At 42.4% G+C, this 20,000-nt stretch overlaps 1 protein-coding gene across 1 annotated transcript in view; it reads left to right on the forward strand.

Moving 5' to 3' along the window:
• LOC143286331 (uncharacterized) overlaps positions 1-20,000 on the forward strand; it is a 254,849-nt gene that overhangs the window by 221,154 nt on the left and 13,695 nt on the right. The gene's annotated exons all lie outside the window — the stretch shown is intronic.

A 20,000-nucleotide genomic window follows, 5' to 3' on the forward strand; every position in this document is an offset into this window, starting at 1 on the left:
CCGCATGGTGACATCCTTGGTTTGCGTGTTTATGTAACTATTATTATCTATTTGGTTTGTTCAGTGTCATTTATTATTCATACTTATTTCATTTATTACAATGTGTGTGTATGCGTGTGTGGGGGCATGGTGTAAAGAAGCTTCCAGCTTATCCATTTTACCCTCAATAAAACATTTGTCATTGTCATTGTCATTGTCATTGTTTGTTGTTGCTGTTCTTGTTATTGCTGTTGTTATTGGTGTTGTTGTTGTCGCTCTTCTTCTTCTTCTTCTTCTTCTTCTTCTTCTTCTTCTTCTTCGTCTTCTTCTTCTTGATGTACCATCGTGTTGTCTTTCTTCTTCTTCTTTTGGGTTTGGGAGTGGGGGGGGGTGAGGGGGGTATGGTTGGTTTGTGGGTTGCTTGGTCGTCTGTTTGGTTTTACGTGTAATTTTCTTCGTGTTTTCCTTTGTTCCAAAGCAATGGGAAATCATTTACAGTTTAGTCTTTTGTGAAGGACTATGACTCTCAAACTAGGAGGCAAGATTGCACTGGCTCTTAGTGCTGCAGCCTTTGGGGGCTAGTTGGCCCTTGAGAACCATCCCAACACCGACTGTTCTAAAACCCCTCTTGGACGAGAGAGTGGGGATGTAACCTGGGAAAGACACTCTCCACCATAATCAAATTCTAGCCCAGATGGTCAGGACAGCAGTTGCCTCCTTTCCTGTTCTGGTGGTCATAGTCGGACACGACTGACTATCATACAGTTCCTTGTTTGTTTGCTTCCTTGATAGTTCTTTATTTCGTTTGGTTTATTTCCTTATTCCATCGTTCATTCGTTTTGGGTTGGGTTGTTTTTTGTTTTGTTTTTTTTGTTTTGTTTTTTGTTGTTGTTGTTTCATTCTTTGGTTCCGCTCTTCCTAATTCTGTCTTTCCTCAGAGCCACTGAACACTGTGTAATTGCGCTCCTTCCCGGCCGTGCAGGGTCGTCTTCTTCATGGGGCCTCAAAGCCGATCTGTCACTGACAGTTTACTGTGGACTGCTAGGCGTGGGACAGATTGAAACAGGCTGTGTACGACTGTGATATGATGATATGATATGATGTGATATATGATATGGATACTTGTATAGCGCGTATTCTCGGTCGGAGACCAAGCTCTAAGCGCATTGCACACTCGTGGTCATTTGCACGACAGGCTGCTGACTACTGTGGAGTGATGGTCTAGAGGTAACGCGTCCGCCTAGGAAGCGAGAGAATCTGAGCGCGCTGGTTCGAATCACGGCTCAGCCGCCGATATTTTCTCCCTCTCCACTAGACCTTGAATGGTGGTCTGGACGCTAGGCATTCGGATGAGACGATAAACCGAGGTCCCGTGTGCAGCACGCACTTAACGCACGTAAAAGAACCTACGGCAACAAAAGTGTTGTTCCTAGCAAAATTCTGCAGAAAAATCCACTTCGATAGGAACAAGAAATAAAACTGCACGCAGGAAAAAAAAAATACCAAAAAATGGGTTGCTCTGTAGTGTAGCGACGCGCTATCCCTGGGGAGAACAGCTCGAATTTCACACAGAGAAATCTGTTGTGATAAAAAGAAATACAAATACACATACAAATACCTACTTAGTTAGAGCCGATTGACGGCTACCATTGGGCGCTCATCATTCAGCAGGTTTCTGGATAATGTGCTGCCGGGGTGATAACATGAAGAAGGTGCTTAAGATAGAGCAGCTGAAAAAAAGTCAATGTTATAAATATGTGGCTTTTATTTGTCGATGACTGGTATTTTATGTCCAATTTGTCTAAATTTCGATATTTTCAGAAAACTGGAGAAAAAAAATTACCCGAGAGGTAGAAAAGAAGGTAGGGAAAGGACTATGGCCTGTTAACTCTAAATGACGGACGTTTCGGTGTTCCATTATTTGAAAAAAAAAGGGTTGCACTTAATATCATCTTAGTCTCCTTGTTAACATTTTCATGCAATTTTCTCGAAATTACATCGAAGATTTAAGGATTCACGTGTGTGTGTGTGAGAGAGAGAGAGAGAGAGAGAGAGAGAGAGAGTGTGTGTGTGTGTGTGTGTGTGTGTGTGTGTGTGTGTGTGTGTGTTTGTGTGTGTCTGTGGGTGGTTGGTTGGGGGATGGGTTGTGGGGGGGGGGGGTCTCCTAATCGTACATCGACTGTATCAGTTCCACACGTGTTTCTTCTTCTTCTTCTTCTTCTTCTTCTCTGAACCAAGCACAACAAATATATGATCCTGTTACCGTTGTCATTGTCATAGTTAGTCACCATTTTCCATGACAGACTGTACTGCAGTCAATGAAAGGAAAGGCAATTCGCGCTGCTGATGGAGATAAAACAATTACACCCACCCCCTTCCCCCCAGCTTCCACTTCGCTTCACTAGCCTCTTTCTCTTCATTCCCCCCCCCCACCCCCCATCCCCCACCCCCACCCCTCCCCCTTTTTTATTCTTTCTTTTTTTCTTTTTTTTTTTCTTTCTTCAGGGTTTGAATCCTGCTCTCGACTTTTTCTCCTAGTTTGACTGGGAAAAAGTAAACTTAGCGTCTAATCATTCGAATGAAACGACAAACCGAGGTCCCGTGTACAGCATGCACTTGACGCACTGTAAAAAGAACCTATGGTAGCATGTGTTGTTATATAGCTAAATTCTATCAAGGATACATGTATAGGTCGGGGGTAGGGGGGGAGGGCGTGGTGGCAGGGGGGCACAACCTGAGGGAATATTTTGTGTTCAGCACGCACGTGAGCATGTCTAATGTCATGGTCAGTCGTGTCAAATGCTGCAGAAAGGTCCAGCAGTGACAGAATGGATACCTTGCCTGCATCAGATGCTAGCAACAGGTCATTGACCACACGCAATAAGGCCGTTTCCGTGCTGTGTCCCTTTCTGTACGCTGACTGAAATGGCTCCAGGAGCTACAACCTCCAGAAAATACAGAATAGTGCAGCTCGACTCGTCCTTAAAAAGTCGAGGAGAGAGAGTGCTACTGCTCTCCTGCGGACACTTTATTGGTTTTGCCTGTTCAAGCCAGAATTGAATATAAAGTTGCCTGTCTATGCCGTCAGTGCCTGAATTGTGATACCGCACCATCTTATCTTTCTGAGCTTGTTAACCCGTACTTGCCAAACAGAACATTGAGATCTCTTGATTCCTCCCAGCTAACTGTTCCCCGATACTTCGTTAACTCCTATGGAAAGAGGTCATTTTCCGTCTTCGGCCCAACAACTTGGAATTCTCTGCCTATTGCACTCAGACAAACGACTCGTCTATCTACTTTTAAAGCAAATCTTAAAACTTATCTCTTTAAAAAATACTTGTCATAACTCAAATAGTGCTGTTGTCCCAGGCCCATGGCAATGTGAGTGTGTGTGATGGGAGAGTGGAGAGAATGGGGGTGGGTAGATGGATGGTGGTGGTGTGGTTCGAAAGGGAGAATGACCCGATTTTAACCCCTTTTACCTTTTCTATCCAAAATTTTATTTTAAAATTTTAACAAAATCTATGGCTTGCAGATTACAATTATGTTCTTTTTTACATGTATGTATTTTGAGTGAAAATTGCTGTCATCTCAGCCGTTTAATCATGTGTGTGTCGTTGCGTGTGTGTTAGTGTGAGTGTTGTAGTGTAACAGTTGTAGTATTGATAGTATGTTACTTTGTGAGTTTTTATGCATTGTGTTTTTATAAATTCAAGGATTCTGTTTTGTTTCTACTACTTTTTATATGCTTTCTTGTTTCACTCTAGGTACTGGATTGTAAAGCGCTTTGAGCTTGCTTATGCATGTATTATAGCGCTATATAAAAATAAATTATTATTATTATTATTATTATATTAATTTTCTCCAGGTCTATGTTCCTCCTGGTAAAGTTCCCCATGGTCTATGTTCCCCCTGGTCTAAGTTCCCCAAGGTCTATATTCCCCCAGGTCTAAGTTCCCCAAGATCTATATTCCCCCAGGTTTAAGTTCCCCTACACCCATGTTCCCCTATGTCTAAGTTCCCCAAGGTCTATATTCCCCCAGGTCTAAGTTACCCAGTCTATATTCCCACATGTCTAAGTTCCCCAAGGTCTATATTCCTCCAGGTCTAAGTTCCCCTACGTCTATGTTCCCCCAGGTCTAAGTTCCCCAAGGTCTATGTTCCCCCAGGTCTATGTTCCCCCAGGTCTATGTTCCTCTAGGTCTAAGTTCCCCCAGGTCTATGTTCACCCAGGTCTGTTCCCCAAGGTCTATGTTCCCCCAGGTCTAAGTTCCCCTACGTCTATGCTCCCCCAGGTCTGAGTTACTCCAGGTATGTGTTCTTCAGGTCAAGTTCCCCCAGGTCTGTGTTTTCATGGCTCTATATTTCCCTCAGGTCTATATTCAATGGTCAACAATAGTCAGTGGTGGTCAGTTAATTGGCAAATCCTATCAAGAAGTCCCTTTCCTGCATATTCGTCACAAAACTATTATCAAATTCATTACGGACCAAGTATTGTTCTAATGTCACGTGCATATGCTTTAGTAACCTGACAATTAAGAATATAATTTTTGACTGTAGCTTGACGAAGCCTTATGTACACGAAAGTGTTTCTTCACAAGTGACTGAGAACGTTGATGTTTTTGACTTTTTGCATTCATTATCAGTTGTTTCGCTTGTCAGTTTAACGACTTCTCTTTTACGAAGTTCTTTGAGTGATTTCCCGTAATTGTATTTAGATTTTTTTTTTTCAAATTTCACCCTCATTTGTCCAGTTTCCCCCAACCCTCCATTCATTCACATCCCCCAGGCCTTCTAACTGATAATACTCAAATGTATTCATAAATACGTTAACAAAATGTCTTCAATCACTGATATGTGTGACGGGACATTAAACAAAATTCTTCCTTCTTCCTTCCCTTTCCTACATATTCGTCACAAAACAAAACAATCTGAACAGATAGTGGATAGTAGTTGTCAACAGTGGTCTGTTTGCGGAACAAAAAAAAACAGGACGTCATAATAATGCACAAACGTGACACAACAATGCAATCTGAGCATTTGGGGGGGTCTTGGTCAATAGTGGTCGGCAGTGATCCTAGACTTTGGGGAAAACAGACTTGGGGGAAATGTACCTGGGATGATTATAGACCTGTGGGGACATATACCTTGGGGGAATATAGACCAGGGTGAACATAGATCTCAGGGAACATAGACCCAGAAAACAAAAAAAAAATTGGTGAACACAGACCTGCGGGAATATAGAACTGGGGAAACGTGGACATGGGGAAACGTTTTAGATCTGACTGGAAGAAATTATTGGGGGTTATATAGACCTGGGAGAAAATAGACCTGGGGGAACGTAGAAATAGAAATACACGCATTGGACAGAACACATCTACATACTGATGGGAAAAAACCTTCAGACAGAAAGACAGACAGACAAACACAGAGACAGAGATGAAGAAACCAGTTCCTAAGAGCCACACACACACACATTAAAAACCATCAAAAGGTTCGGCCTTTCCAGTTGTGTGTATAAAAGCTTCGGCGATCGTGGCTAGCAAGCGCCGTGCAATATCCAGCTTCAAAATCCTTTTTTATTTTTTTTAACCCCCATTTCTTTCTGGAGGGAATGAGGGGGTGGTGGTGAAAGGGTTAAGGGGCGCGGAGAGGAGTGGAAGGTTAGGGGAGGAAAGGGGGGGGGGGGGAGGTGCCGCCTCGATTTTCTCGGTTCTGTCGCCTTTTTTTTTTCTTTTTTTTTTTTTTTCTTTTTTGTTCCCCCCCTTTTCTGTGTCGAGCATGCGCAGTTAGGCGTGAATGGACAGATAGGGGCTTTCATCGATCGAGTCGCCATCTTAGTGTGAGGAAGGTGATTTGGCCCGAGGTGGGATGGTTTGGGCGCAAAGTGAGGATGGGGTGGAGGGTGGCGGGGGGGGGGGGGGGGGCGGGGAATGGTCTAAGTGTGTGGGGGGGGGGGGGCGGGGGGGGGGGGCAGAAGAGGGGGATTGAATCGCTTCCAATCTTCTAGAATCATTCCGAGAGGGCAAGGAGGAAAAGAGGCTCACCTCTCTGTTTGTTTGTGTGTCTGTCTGTCTGTCTGTCTGTCTCTCTCTCTCTCTCTCTCTCTCTCTCTCTCTCTCTCTCTCTCTCTCTGTGTTACTTCCTCTCTGTCTTTCTGTCTGCATCCTTTTGTCTCCCCCCCCTACACACACACATACACCCCACTCCTCTCTCTCTCTCTCGCTCTCTCTCTCTCTCTGACTCTGTATGTGTCTCTCTGCCTCTCTGATTACATGAAAGCTTTTGATTAAATTAATCGTGATAGTTTGTGAGCAGTACTTCAAAAAATTAAAACGTCAACTAAAATGAAACGCATGCTCAAAGGAATGGATAGCTCCGTACAGTCCTTTGTTCGCTGGGGTCCTGTTATATCAGAATTCTTTGACTGCCCTGCTGGTGTAAAACAAGGCTGTTTGTTATCTCCCTTGCTATTTTCAATCTTGATTTCGGAAGTTGCTGATGAGGATAATAAAAATGGAAAACATGGTTTTCAGTTCATACCTGGTTTACAAGAAATATTTCTCCTGTTGTTTGCAGATCACATTGCTATATTTTCTTCAACTCTAGCTGGATTGCAAAATCAACTGAACAATCTTGAAAAAGCATCACAAACTCTCGGACTAAAAGTAAATCTGAGCAAAACGAAAATAATGATTTGTAGAAAAGGTGGTTATTTGTCAAAAGATGAAAAATGGTTTTATAACGGTGAGGAAATTTAAATTGTAAATAGTTATAAATACTTAGGTTTCCGTTTGACTACCAAACTATCTTTTGTTTCTGCGTTAGCAGAGTATGTGGGCAAAGCAAAAGTAGGGTGGTCAAAATCATGCGTACAATGTGGAATCTTGGAAGCATGGATACAGTTGTGTTCTTTAAACTGTTTGATGCACAGGTAAAACCCATGTTACTGTATGCATCAGAATTATGGGGAACTATGCGTTTTAAAACACTAGAATCAGTTCATGTATTTGCATGTAAACGATTTTTTAATGTAAGCCCGAAAACGCCGAACACAAAGGTATACGGTGATACAGGTAGGTATCCTCTGTACATTGATAACTGCATTAGCGCACTACGATACTGGTTTAAGCTGCAACAGATGCCCATAACGAGAATTCCCAAACAAGTATATATTATGAGTGAACAAGATGACCAACTGCCAAAATGATTATTCAAGATATTGGACGTCTACAATAAAGCGCTGTTTGGATGTTTGTGGATTTTCCTGAAGCATGGTTTAGGAAACGAGAAAGCTTTCCTTGGAACATTTAAACAACGCATGGTGGACTGGTCAAAGAAACTATATAGTAGCAATCGTTATGAAACATGCCGACTAAGCACGTTTGAGTTACACAACTGGTCAGGTATCTGCTTATATGATGAAGTGCAGTTTATATTGGATATGTCAGAACGCAGTGCTGCCTCCTTGAGAAATCGAACTGAACTGAAAGGAGCTGTATCTCTCGCTCCCTCTCTCTCTCTCTCTTCGTCTCTGTCTCTCTCTCTTTGTCTGTCTGTCTGTCTGTCTTTGTCTCTGTCTCTCTCTCTCTCTCTCTCTCTCTCTCTCTTCTCTCTCTCTCTCTCTCTCTCTCTCTCTCTCTCATTTTTGCATTTTGTTGTCGCTGCGCTTTCACCATATTGTGTACTTTTGACCTTTTTCTAGAGGCCGGAGGCCTGGAGATTAAAGGTTTTGTTCTTGTTCTTGTTCTTGTACTCTCTCTCTCTCTCCCTCCCTCTCTCTCCGTCTCTGTCTGTATGTTTTAAGCTTTCTCTCTTTCTCTCTCCCTCTCTCTCTGTCTCTCTCTCTCTCTCTCTCTCTCTCTCTCTCTCTCCCTCCCTCCCTCCCTCTCTCTGTGTCTCTATCTGTATGTTTTAAGCTCTCTCTCTCTCTCTTTCTCTCTCTCTCTCTCTCTCTCTCTTGGATGTGTCAAGGAGTGGGTTACGAAAATGTGTTTATCTCAGAATTTAAAGATAGATTGATAGCATGCTATAAACAAAATTGGCATGGAGAAATGGAAAGTAATGATAAATATAGCTGGTTCTTTTCCTTCAAGACAGCATTTCAGACAGAAAGATATATTTCAGTCATAACAAACAGGTGGCACAGAGTCAATCTTGCTAGATTTAGATTGAGAACAGTCGGGCTGAATGCTAATAAAAGATGGTTTGAGACAGGTGGATTAACATCTCCTTGTCCAATGTGTGGCGAGAGTAAAGAAGATGAGATACATTTCATGTTCAGTTGCAAAGGATACGAGGAGGTTCGGGAAAACTGTACACTCTTTAAAACAGCTGCAGCAAAGAGGAAAGACCTGGTCAGTGTCTTAACATCAAATGACGAAAATATTATCCTCTCACTTGCAAAATACGTCTCAGAGGCAGTAGATACACGGAAAAAGAAAATAAATGATCAAAATGCCCATTAATTCAAAATATATACAAACATTAGTGGATTCCAAAATGATTTCTTTGAGGGTTAAAAGTAGAAGCAGATAGAATTAGTATTTGGATGGTCAATCTGATGATGATGATGTTGTTGTTATTTTTTGTGTGTGTGTGCAATTTTGTTGGCTGTTGTTTATTGATATAACCTTTGTAACATTAGGTGCGTTAGTTTTTGTTTTTGTTTTGTTTTGTTTTACTTTTTCAAATGATTGGATAAAACGACACTGTAACTTCCCCTGCACCCCCCTGTCACATGGGCTGTTAAGCTAATGACAGTAAAGAGTCAAAGTGTCAAAGTGTCAAGTGTCTCTCTCTCTCTCTCTCTCTCTCTCTCTCTCTCTCTCTCTCTCTCTCTCTCTGTGTGTGTGTGTGACAGTGTTTGTTTGTCTGGCTGGCTAGCGAGCTGGAACAGCTGACTGACAGGTTTTGTTTTTCTTTCAAGTCTGCACATGAGGTTTGTATGATAATGTGATCATCAACTCCCCTTCCCACCCCACCCTCACACCTTTGTTCCTATTGGTTCTGTAACATATTATTTCCTCACGATATGCTAAAGTTCAGATTTTAATGTACTTTAAAAAAACAAAAAAAAACTGTTCTTCTTTCTTTTTCTTCTTCTTTTTTTCCCCAATAATTAATTTTGATCTTATTGTCATTTGACGTATATGTATTATGATGTCCAAGATGATTTCTTTGATTATCCCACACACTGAATCTACATACTCACATCAGAGCAACCTAAATCTCAGAAAACTCCAAACTCATGTATAATGTTAAAATATTCACTGAAATTGTCCATGAAAGCCGATTATTTAGACAATGAACTTAGTGTATTTTGGAAACATACTACTTTGAATACATTTAGAAACAATGTATTAATCGAAAACTGACATGTTATATTTAAAAAGAAATCAACAACAACAACAAACAGAAGGGAAAAAAGTTTTTGGGTTTTTTTGGCCAATGAAGAAGGCGTGTGAAAGCACCACAAAAAAGGGGGGGGGTGTGGGGGGGGGGGGGGGGGAGCGGGGAGCCCAACACATTCTGGTGCTCCATGACCTGCATGCAATTGAGGCCACAAGAAAATATGGACATTGGACTCAAGCACCCCACAAAAACCGACTGTTTTGTCATTGAAACACATAGACCTAGACTCACCCTCCAAGAAAAAAACAACAACAACAAAAACCAACAGACTGTTTGATAACTGAATCCCACGGACATGGACCATTTAACCCAAAAGACAGACTGTTAAACAGTGAAATACATACATAAATTTGCAGTCAATCCAGTCTCTAGCAAACAAACAAAAAATAGTTCCTTCTTAAAGCAAAAGCGAAAAAGCGACCGACTTTTCACCTGGAATCATTTAAATGACAACGTGGAAATATATATCTTGCCGGCACACGTCACAGGAATTCCCATTCCCATTTGTTAATTGAAACAAGGTCGTCCGTGGGGAAAGGCATGTTGTTACCATTTGGTGAACCTCTTGTTTGCAAATGTTTATCCTCCTCCTCCGTCCCCCCCCCCCCCCCCCCCCACACACACACACACCTCCCCTCCCCTCCCCTGCACCCACCCACCCTCCCATCACGCTTTCTTGCAATCCCACGCTGTCTTGCAAATTGCGAGAAGGTTTTGGACTGTGTGAAGCGAACAGCGTGTGTATTTTTCGAAGATGAACACTTAACCCTTTGAGCCCTGAGTTCCTGAGCAATTTTAACCCTTCTTTCTGCCTGAGCTCCTGAGCCAAAATTTGCAAATAATTGGTATTAACTGAAAGTCCGTTCACTTGTCCACATGCGTCTTCAGTGAATGTTGCTTCACAGCAAAACACACACACACACACACACACACACACACACACACACACACACACACACACACACACACACACAAACACCTACATACCTACATACATTTTTTTGTGTGAACTCCTTGCAGTCTTGTGTAACTGGTGACCATAATCATGCCTTCGTGAATTTTCGAAATGTATTTGGCTTGAGGCTTTTTGTTATTGCTGTTGTTGTTGTTGTTTCCTTCGTGGATTCGGATTCCAAGAAACTGACTGTGGAATTTCAAAAATATCTCCGGATACTATTTTGCCAAGGCTTGGTTAGTCGACATTAATGTGTTCTGGCTCATATTGTGTCAGAATTCCACGTAATATACGTTTCTGTTGAATTCCATATATGTTAGATTACCCTGTTATTAAAACAAAAAACAAAAAACAACAACATTACTTCCAATGCAGACAGTCAAACAAGTTTATATCTCATCTGAAAACCAATCATATTATTTGAATGGAAATCAAGTATGTTGTGCCTCAGATTACTTACGGAATGCAAACATTACTTGCCAGTCTCTCTCCCTCCCCACCCCCACCCCATTTTTCATAAAGAGTGTTTGGTTACTCTAATTATCTTCAAATTACAACTGCATTCAATTGTTTTACAAGGAGAGGGGTAGGAAGCAGATTATCACAGGGAATGTCCCAATAGATGTTCCACGGAGGGCAGTATTTTTAAAGATGATCTTTCCCATGTGGATGAGACAGACAGTGGATTTGGTTTGTGGGGGTGGGGGGTGGAGGGGTTGAGAGAACTGTGTATGTGTGCAGCTTGACATGATTTTATTCTGGCACTAGTTATTACTTTTGCCATTGTATGTTTTGGGAAAGGCAATGTTTCTTTACGGGAAAAAATGTTAATGTTGATCAATCTGTTTTTGTAAGTGTGTTGAGGAAATCAACACTGCGTATCTGAAGCTGCTTCAGTTTCAGTTCCAAACCCCATCCCTCAAAGACATCCCTCACACTTGCTTAGCTCAAGGCTATAAAAAATGTCAGCCTCTTGCTCCCACCCCCCATCCCTCTCTCTCTCCATCTTCCTCCCTATCTCTGTCTCTCTCTCTCTCACTCTCGCTTACTCTCACTCACCCACTCACTGTTGTTATGGGCCAGAGGCCTGGCAATGAAAACATTTTCCACGTTGGCATTCTCTCTTTCTCTTTTTAACTGTGTGAACGCGTGTTTGTCTGTGCCCCCATTCTTTGCTGTCTTTTCCTCCCCCCCTCTCTCTCTCTCTCTCTCTCTCCCTCACTCTCTCTCTCTCTCTCTCTCTCCCTTTTTTTATATCTTTTATCTCTCATTCTTGCTCTAGGGCGCTAACTTTGATGGCCTTTGTGTGGCATGATAAGCCCGAGACAGCTTTTTCTGATCCAGCAAGAGTGGGAGTAGGTTGGAGAGGGGAGAGGGAGGAAGAATAGAATCTTCCCCCTGTTTCACACAGCGACTGCTACACCACACCACACTACACTACACTACACTACACTACACTACACTAAACTACACTACACCACACCACACCACACCACACCACACTACACTACACTACACTACACTACACTACACCACACCACACTACACTACACTACACTACACCACACCACACCACACCACACCACACTACACTACACTACACTACACCACACCACACCACACTACACTACACTACACTACACTACACTACACTACACTACACTACACTACACCACACCACACCACACCACACCACACCACACCACACCACACCACACCACACCACACTACACTACACTACACTACACTAACACAGACTGATCGCTGAGTACCTGCAGGCTTGCAAGGTTCCGGAATTGTCCAAGAAGGGAGGAGTGCTGTTTTCTGTGGTCTGGCTCTGGCTCTGGCTCAGCAACTGGTTCCCCGCCTTATACACACAATACCAGCGGATCACTTATTTTTCCCACACCCTTCTTCATCAGGTTTCTAGAAAGTTTCAAGTGGGTGAAGACACACGTTCGCAACTTGTTAGGTGTGGAGCGTATTCCTGGATTTCAATGGAACTTCCCCGTTTTTAATATTCTTTTTTTTTTTCTATTTGATCGCTAAAGAAACAGATATTTTCAATCAGCATGTCTTGTGGAACTATACTGACCTGAAGAAAAAACACTGATCTGGTAGTGAGTGGGGGCTGGGGGTGGTGGTCACGGGGACTAGAAGCGGAGCGGAGGTTTTTTTGTTTGTTTTGTTGTTGTTTTTTGAGTCGGTTGGTGTGGTTTAAACAGTATTTTATTTGCAACATGTCACAATGCAACACAGATATCGATGAACAGGACAACAAGAGAATTATTTGGAACATGTCACAATACAACACAGATATCGATGAACAGGACAACAAGAGAATCATTTGGAACATGTCACAATACAACACATATATCGATGAACAGGACAACAAGAGAATTGTTTGGAACATGTCACAATACAACACAGATATCGATGAACAGGACAAGAGAATTATTTGGAACATGTCACAATACAACACAGATATCGATGAACAGGACAACAAGAGAATTATTTGGAACATGTCACAATACAACACAGATATCGATGAACAGGACAACAAGAGAATTATTTGGAACATGTCACAATACAACACAGATATCGATGAACAGGACAACAAGAGAATTATTTGGAACATGTCACAATACAGCACAGATATTGATGAACAGGACAACAAGAAAATCTTATATAAAATCCTGTCCTGTCGGTTGGTTTTTTGTTGTTGTTGTTGTTGTTGTTTTCTATATCTCTTATTCGCCTGAAGTAGGAGGACGGTGGCAGAATGGTTAAGACACTTATCTTCCAATATCCGTGAGGGTATGGGTTCGAATCCCAGTCTCGCCCTTTCTCCCAAAATTTAATTTGATTGGGAAATCAAACTGAGCCTCTAGTCATTCCAACGAAACGATAAATCGAGGTCCCCCGCATGTGCAGCATGCGTTTGGGAGCACTGAAAAACATTAACCCGTGACAACACGTTTTTGTCTGGCACATTCAAGTCTAAAACCTCGTCAGTTGACTCTCTCAGACTTTGGTCCGATTCGCAGACCAATTCTGAGTTTAGCTCTCAGACTATTATCAAATTCATTACGGACCAAGTATTGTTCTAATGTCAAGTGCATATGCTTTAGTAACCTGACAATTGAGCATATAATTTTTTACTGTAGCTTGATGAAGCCTTTTGTACACGAAAGTGTGTCTTCACAAGTGACTGAGAACGTTGATGTTTTTGACTTTTTGCATTCATTATCAGTTGTTTCGCTTGTCAATTTAACGACTTCTCTTTTACGAAGTCCTTTACGTAATTTCCTGTAACTGTATTTAGAGGGTTTTTTTGTTTGTTTTGTTTTTCTTCCAAATTTCACCCACATTTTTACCCTCATTTGCCCAGTTTCCCCCAACCCTCCATTCATCCACATCTCCCACCCCTTCTAACCGATAATACTCAGATATATTCATAAATACTTTAACAAAATGTCTTCAATCACCGATATGTGTGACGGGACATTAAACAAAAAAATTCCTTCCTTGTTGTCTGGCAAAATTATGTTAAGGAAATCTACTCTGTTAGGTACACATGTGTATGCACTCAAGGCCTGATCAAGCGCTGTGGGTTACGCTGCTGGTCAGGCATCTGCCTGGCAGACGTGGGGTATAGCTTGGACTTGTCACCCAACGCAGTGACGCATCCTTAAAAAAGAACTGAAGCTGAAACTTGGGTTTGGAGTTGGAGGGCGAGTTAGGAGGAGGTTGTGTTTGATTCCATGTAGCAAGGTTTCTTTCAGTTTCTCTGCATTGACAGATAAAGGCCTGGGAGAGAAAACACACACACACACACACACACACACACACACACACACACACACACACACACACACACACACACACACACACACACACACACACACACACACACACACACACACACACACACACACACACACACACAGCACGGATTATTTATTAGGCCACTCCATATTTTCGGGTTGGGATACATGTTCGAGAGGTATCAGATGAAGGGTATGTGCGCGGACGTGAAACTACCTTTATTTTGAAGTGGTGGTAGTGTAAGTAGTAGCAGCAGTAGTAGTAGTAGTAGTAGTAGTAGTAGTAGTGGTGGTGGTGGTAAAAGTAGTAGTAGCGGAAGTAGCAGTAGTGGTGGTGGTGGTGGTTGCAGTTTTAGTAGTAGTAGAATTTGGGGGGAAATAAATATAGCTGCGAATCTCTTTAATACTCCCTTCTTCGTTTTACAAAGTGCATGTGGTTAGGAATTCAAACGCAAATTAGCAAATACTTACCCTTCAAAAAATTTTTTTTAAATGGTTGATATATTTTCAATTGACCAGTTAACAATTGAATGTAGGTACCCATTCATTCCTCAGTGGATGAAGAAAAGTGGAATTAAAGTGTCTTTCCTAAAGACGCCACAGCATGCCGATACGGGGTTTTAAACCCAGATCACTGGGGGAACACTGGATCGGAAGTCCCAATGCTGTAATCGATGCTGCCACGGCGACAAAACGGTGAGACGGAGACAAATGCTTTTGAGGCAATGGACTTCACATGAATTAAATATCCTTCTTCGTCTCTTAGGAAAAGCGACAGACACAACAACACACAGACCGGGTACAAACAATCAGACAAATAGACATACAATATTCAAAACAGTCACACGGACAAGCAATTCCGGAAAAAGCCAAGCAATCCAAACCGTCACACACACAAAATCGCCTTCGCTGCTGAAAACCAGTCACTTCTGCGACGCTTTCATGTTGTGACCACGAACATCGTGCCAATTGGACAAACCCGGGTTCTCTCCCCGTCTGCCTCCGCGAAGATGTTGATTGTGTCCCCTTTTCCTCCTTTCCGTATCTCTGCTGAGCATGCGCAGTTAGGCATGGACGTGCTGATGAGATAGTCAATCGGCAGCCGCCATCATAGAGTCACGAAGGCGACTGGCTCCACTGGGGCTTTTTGGGGGGTATCGTTTTCTGGGCGAAGTGGAGAGAGTCTGCTTGAAACATTTTAAGTTGGGGGGGGTGGGGGGAGGGGGGAAGCGGGGGGAACAGTTCTGTCTCTTCCTGTCTCTCTCTCTTCCTGTCGCTCTCTGTCTCTGTGTCCCAGACGTCGGGTCTGCGTATTCCTGATGTACATGAAGGTTTTGAAGGTTCCGGAGAGATGTGTTTCTGAATTATTTCCAAGGCTGGTTCGTTGATAAAACAAAACTTGACTACATTCATACTTTTTGTTTTACCCTTTTTTGCACAGGATATGCAGTCCATCAAGTTATCCCTGCTTCTTGGTCTTGCTTTATATATATATATATATATATATATATATATATATATATAATTACACGTGTTTCGTTATAAAACTGTGCAGTTACCTCTAATTCCATTGTTTTCTTCAGTCAAGAGCTTTTTTTTCCCCCCGAAATCAATAAAGGCTACATATGATTCCCAATTGTTAACTAAGGAAGAAAACAAGATAACATAATTATCATATTGTGAAAAAAAAGAGATAATGGTAGCCACAACAGAATATCTCGTAAATGTTCGCCTTTGCCCCTTATGGTCGGGGATCCGAAAAGGACGCGAGGAAGTCATAGATGCATGCAAAGCACGAATGGTCAGCTCAGCTCAGCTGTTAAAAAAACCTAAGTTTCTGAGAGACAGACAAACACTGACACGCGGAGAGTGTTGTGCGAAGAAGGCTTTACTTGGATCTCCGAAGACATGCTCTCCACCACCTGGTTGATCAAATTAAGTTCTCACAACAGAACATGGGGGAAAACAAATGCAGGAAACAAACAACTGAACAATCTGTGTCTGTGTTTTTTCATGTGTGCTTGTTGGGTTTTCTCAGGAAAGAATCAACGGCAACAGCCGGAAAAAAAAAACAAAAAAATTTTCCAAACGAATGAAGACGCATGAAGCATGAATAATGCCATTGCCCAACTTTCCCGATAGTTACGAATCCAGATTTAACTCACTCAGTACGGCCAGTCCTCTCTTCTCCTCTACACAGACCCCTCGGATGTCCAGTGGGTGTCTCAATGACCCAACCTTTAGCTTCCGTCGTCAGAATTGTGGTATTCTTTGTCAACATTCACCTCTTCAGTGTAAGAGCCTTCCGCTTGCAATATTTTGATGATGGTAATTGAGCTGAAACGCTGTTAACGTCGTCTCTTTCGCCGTTCGTATGGAGAGAGTTAAAGAAATGTGGCGGGAGAGGGGGGACGGGGGGGCGGGGGGGGTTATTTATTAATTACTTATTTGTTTGCTTCCTTGCTTTTTTGTGTTTTTTTTTTTTTTTGTTCAGCTGTCTTGACCCATCAAACGTGCTGGGATTCTCCTGTCCTTGATGTCTGCAGATCGAAATGTCAATGGTTTATTTGGCTCTGTGTGTCCGGGTCTCATTTAGAAGAGTTGAAAGCTTTATTTAATTATTCATTTGTCTGTCTCACTTAAGACAGCAGCAAATATAAAAGTTGGCCAGGGTGCCAATAAATAATATATCCACCCGTTGGAAAATAAAGTTTCATTCAAATATTCATCTCTCTCTCTCTCTCTCTCTCTCTCTCTCTCTCTCTCTCTCTCTCTCTCTCTCTCTCTTCCCCCCCTCCTCTGTGTGTGTGTGTGTGTTGTGTGTGTGTGTGTGTGTGTGTGTCTGTCTGTCTGTCTGTCTGTCTCTCTCTCTCTCTCTCTCTCTCTCTCTCTCTTTCTGTGTCTCTGTCTCTGTCTCTCTCTCTCTCTGTCTGTGTCTCTCTGTCTCTGTCTCTGTCTTCCTCTGTCTCTGTCTCTGTCTCTGTCTCTCTCTCTCTCTCTCTCTCTCTCTCTCTCTCTTGTTGCCATCCCATGCTTCTTGGTGCAATGAATTAGCCTTACGAAACGTCTTTATTGTGGCTGGGAGGACGATAAACAGCGTTATAATTGCATTATCGATTTAATTTGATCTGGCAACCAATGAGGAAAACCGAATCATACCCATGAGAAAGCGACTGAACGCATGAGAAAGCGTTCTGAGAGTTTCAAGCCAAACTTGTTTTGTAGCGGAGTTCACGATCGGTATTCGTAAAGAACTCGTTGAGAAGTTCTCGGGTCTTTTTTTTTTTCTTTTTTTTTTATCTTCTTCTTCCCAAAGTGTGCCTCAATTCAGAACTTCGTCCTACCCCTCATGTTTTTTTTATTTGTTTTTTTTTTGTTTTTGGTTGTTTTTATTTTTGTGTGCGTTTTTTTTTGTTTGTTTGTTTTTTTCTCCAAAGCCTCTTTCCCAGTTCCCAGTGTTTGTTTAAGCAAGAGTTTCTGTGGAGAAGGTTTGGTTTGTTTTGTTTTTTTTTCGTGTGTGTAGTGTGTGAGAGTATTTGTGTGTGTGTGTCTGTGCTTGCGCGCATGTCTATGGTTTATGTGTGTGCGTGTGTGTGTGTGTGTATGCTTGTGTGTGAGTGTGTGTGTGTGTGTGCATGTGTGTGTGTGTGTGTGTGTGCATGTGTATGTGTGTGTGTGTGTGTGCATGTGTGTGTGTGTGTGTGTGTGTGTGTGTGTGTGTGTATGTTTGTGTGTGTGTGTGTGTGTTTGTGTGTGTTTGCATGTGTGTGTGTGCGTGTGTGTGTGTGTGTGTGTGTGTAATTCTGTGTGTGATGTGCGTGCGTGTGTCTTATCTACGGACGTGTGTCTGCGTGCGTGCGCGCGTGCGTATACGTGTATTTGGAACCTGTTTGTGTGTTTCTAATATGTGCAAAGTAAAGAATCGACGGCAACAGCCCAGAGAAACGCGCTTTTTTCCACGAATGAAGGCGAAATGAAGCACGAATAATGCCATTGCCCATCTTCCCCAATAATTGTGAATCCTGTTTTAAAGAAATGTGTGGTTGCTTGTTTCTTGTTGTGTGGGGTTTTGTTTGTTTTGGGTTGGTTTGTTGTTGTTGTGTGTGTGGTGTTGTTGTGTGTGTGTGTGTGTGTGTGTGTGTGTGTGTGTGTGTGTGTGTGTGTTCAGCTGCCTTTACCCATCAAACATGCTGGGCTTCCCTTTCCCTTGATGTCTGCAGACCGAAATGTCAGTTGTTTGGAGCCGTGTGGACGTCCTGGGTCTTATCTGGAAGAGCGAGAATCATTTATTCTCTTGTTTTAAATTCTCTTTGTCCTTCACCATTTCCATTCTTACCAAACACGTGGAGGCGACATTTTTTTTGTTGTTTCGTTTATATACATATCATCGAGTCTGTTGAAAACAAACAAAATGGACACAAGTCTTAAGGACTCTTAGATAGGCTCCGGTCTGTTTTTCTTTTAAGGTAAACCATTTACAGAGACCGAAAACGGAGTATGGCTGCCTACATGGCGGGGAGTGAAAACGGTCATACACGTGAAAGCCACTCGTGTGAATGAGTGAACGTGGGAGTAGCAGCCCACGAACGAAGAAGAATAGAGATCCAAGCTTTGAATACACAACCGACAGATCTGGTGTCAGTCTTCTGTGCAGCGAGTGTGTGGAGGAGGGGGGTAGAGGAGGTGCAGGGTAATGTGTGTGTGTGTGTGTGTGTGTGTGTGTGTGTTGGAGCTCATGTACGTTTACATGTATTTGACTGTGCTTTCATATCTGTGAAACTGCATGTTTGGTGCATATCTGTTATGCATGTGTGGGTGTATGTGTGAATGTGTGTCTTCGTGTTTTACATTTATTTGCTTATTTATCATCATTGTTGTCTTATTTATTTTTTTTATTTTTTATTATTACTACTACCACTACTACTACTACTACTACTACTACTACTACTACTACCACTACTACCTTTTTCTTTATTATAATTTTTATTTATTTATTTATGTAAGCTTATCTATTATTTATTCACCTTTTTTTCTTTTTCTTTTTTTTCTCAAGGCCTGACTAAGCACGTTGGGTTACGCTGCTGGTCAGGCATCTGCTTGGCAGATGTGGTGTAGCGTGTATGGTTTTGTCCGAACGCAGTGACGCCTCCTTGAGCTACTGAAACTGAAACTGAAACTGTGCAGCGCCTCAACGACTCTTCATAGAGTTGAGGGAGAGGAAGAAGTATTATATGTGTGTATGATAGTCAGTCGTGTCCGACAACGATCACCAGAAGAGCAGAGAAGGCAAATACTGTCCCGACTATCTGGGCAAGAATATCACAGTGGAGAGTGTCTTGCTCAAAATTACATCCCCGCTCTCTGGGCCAAGAGGGTTTTTGGAAGAAGAGTTGAAGTTCATAATTATTCATGTTTGGTTGTTGAGGTGATGGTTGTTGTTGCTGCTGCTGCTGCTGCTGCTGATGATGATGATGATACAGATTCAGTCGCTAATCCAGAGTCAGCATTTCTCGGTCTACAAAGTTCGTCTGCAGTGACAAGTCTACCCAGTCTCTGCCAATCAGAGTGGCCGCTCTTTCCGTGGAAAGACCTCTAAAACATGCAGTGGTGAAGAAGAAACACGGCGAACTGAGTCAAAGTGTCGTCAGTTTCCATGCTCATCATGAGCAGGGGTGAAGGGGGTGGGGAAGGTGCAGAGGGGGGTTGTTGGTGAGGGGGAAGGGGGGGGGGAGTGTCAGTGTTAAGAGACTGACGTAAAGGAGACCAGCTTTGACTTTAATTGCTTTTTTTTCTGAACTCTTATATAACAAGTACGCTTTCCAAGT

This window comes from Babylonia areolata, chromosome 10 (genome assembly GCF_041734735.1).
Source record: "Babylonia areolata isolate BAREFJ2019XMU chromosome 10, ASM4173473v1, whole genome shotgun sequence".
Classification (NCBI taxonomy): Eukaryota; Metazoa; Mollusca; class Gastropoda; order Neogastropoda; family Buccinidae; genus Babylonia; species Babylonia areolata.